Genomic DNA, 2,844 nt, shown 5'->3' on the forward strand with positions numbered 1-2,844 from the left:
CCCAACAAAAGACGTGTGCGATCTAGCTGGTACCGCGGAGAAGCCAAGTTGCAACAGGCGCCGTCTGGCGTTCAGCTCTCAGGAGACGCCTCCAGCTGCCGACTTCACCGAGCCTCAGATAGGCGAGGTGCGAAATATTATCAGCCCCAACACACTCAAGAAGGCGGTCTGTGAGCAGAACTCGGTCCCATTACAGGAGAAGAAGAAGGCACGCAAAAGAAAGACTAAGAAGGGTGCCAGCCAGCCGGCACCGAGTACGATCCGTGCTCAGGACGGGCCACCTTCACCGCAGGATATCTCGAGGAGGGTGCATGTGGCGGGTAGGGCGATGCTACCGACAAATATGCTCAATGCTGCAACCGGTGCTATGCAGAGTCTGCATGACAGTGTTCTTTCTTTGGAGAAGCGGCGTCTCAGAGAGAAGGATGTGGCATACCCGGTTTTCGCGGCCAAGGTGCCAGAGGGCAAGGGCTTTGTGGATAACTCCATCGGGCGTACGATCGTCCTGCGTTTTGATGACATCCACGCTATGTTGAACCTTTATCCGCTGCACTACACCTTCGTTCGGCTATTTTCGCTGAGTATGGAGATGTGGATCATTCGCGACAAGACCCCGGACATCGTGATAGTCGACCCCTTCTACATGCGTGCCAAGATCTTGGGCAGCGCTGGGGACCGGCAAGTCGCGAGTTCTTACCTCGAAGGCGTCATTCTGGCAAACCAAGATAAGGATAACTTCCTCGTGCCTTACTTTCCCGAGTAAGTCCTCCCCTCAACCGGCCCGTAACATATGAATTCTTACATTTCGATCGTTTTTCTTTTAACATTCCGTGTTTTCTGCAGTGACACACATTGCACGCTCATCCTCCTAAGCCCCAAATATTCCATCGCCACGTATTTCGACTCGGACCGTCAGTCGAACGTAGACTACACAAATGTCAAGAAGGTTCTTGATGATGTTCTCCCCGACTACGCCAAATCTGGAGGCACCTTCACCAAGCCTATTCATAAGTACGGCAAGCACGTGTTCTCCCACAATACGATGTTCTGCTGTGTCAAGCAGCCGCTTGGCGGTCAGAAGGGTGCCTACTACGCCATCCATCACATGCGGGCGATCGTATGGGACCATCATCAACTTCTGCTACCGAGTAAACTCAAAGATTGGGCAAAGAGCGTGTCGGCAATCCAGGATGCGGACCTCCGACAAGAATTCTTTCGCATCCAGTCGGAGTTTGCGGAAATCATCCATCAAGATGTCCTTCGTACCTCGGGGCAGTTCTACCTCAACAATCAACCGTCCAACAGTGACATCGACACAATGCTACAAATGCAGGCTGACAACGACCGTTATTTCATGACTCCCACGATAGACGGCAGCTTCATTCACGCTCCGGTCCCTTGAGTCGAGTTGAAAGCAGTGATGCTGTGTCTAATTCTGAAACATCGATTGGCTCATGTTGTAATTAAACTTTAATGAACTTGTAGTATGTCTCTTTGGTTTCGAGAGTCGTTCAACTTAGATGTAATCGATGCTATTAATGTCTTGCTTTTCTCTTCCGATTGTTCTGTTGCATACTTATATATTGCTTATGTATTGTCTGTGAATTGGTACTAACGTTTCGTTTTGCTAGTGCATAGCGATGCCGACGTATGTCGTGTACAAGGGTAAGGTTCCCGGAGTCTACGATGACTGGGAGGAGTGTCGGAGACAGGTTCACCGATTCAGCGGTAACAGTTACAAAGGGTACACCACTAGGGCCGAGGCCGAATCTAGATACGCCCGCTATCTAGCGGGAGAGGGGAGGGAGCGTTGGAGGAACCGGATGAAGACGAGTTTCATCGTGATGATGCTCATCGTGATGACCGCAGCTCTCTTCTATGTGATGGTAGTTTAGATGATCGATATCGACTTGTAATGTGAAGACAAACTCGCTACCCACGGTCTCGAGACTTGTAGTATAATGTTCTATCTTTGTTCGGTCTTTTCCATTTGGAGACTAATATGATGAATTGTATTCGGAGACTAATATGATGAATTGTATTCAAAGACTAATCTTCTATTGTATTCGATGAATCTGTTGTTGATGTGTGCTGTCTATATTTTGTCAAATTATGCATTTTGTAACCTGTGCAAAAACAGAAAATAAAAAATAAAAAAACCTAATATTCATACTAATGGCGCATCACATGACAGTGCGCCATTAGTATGACAAAGCATACTAATGGCGCATCATTGAACAGTGCGCCATTAGTATGCCGAGGTTACTAATGGCGCATCTTGTTGCTATGTGCCATTAGTATGCCAGAGCACCTGGGTATACATGTCCCCTGGGAGGCATACTAATGGCGCACTTATGTATACACTAATGGCGCATCAGTGGTGCGCCATTAGTATATCAGATACTAATGGCGCACCAGGGGGTGCGCCATTAGTAAAATATACTAATTGCGTGGCACTAATGGCGCACCACTAATGCGCCATTAATAGCCAAATTAGGTGCGCCATTAGTAGGCCTTTTCCTAGTAGTGCTTGGTCATTTTGCCCATGAGGCATGGTTCGCATGTGTCAAATGATTCATAATCGAGAGACTCTAAAAGTCCATCAGCATGGAGCTTCTTCATGCGCTTGACACCAATGTGACCAAGGCGGCAGTGCCACAAGTATGTGGGACTATCGTTATCAACTTTACATCTTTTGGTATTCACACTATGAATATGTGTAATATTACGTTCGAGATTCATTAAGAATAAACCATTGACCATTGGGGCATGACCATAAAACATATCTCTCATATAAATAGAACAACCATTATTCTCGGATTTAAATGAGTAGCCATCTCGTAT

Source organism: Triticum dicoccoides, chromosome 2B (assembly GCF_002162155.2).
Source record: "Triticum dicoccoides isolate Atlit2015 ecotype Zavitan chromosome 2B, WEW_v2.0, whole genome shotgun sequence".
NCBI lineage: Eukaryota > Viridiplantae > Streptophyta > Magnoliopsida > Poales > Poaceae > Triticum > Triticum dicoccoides.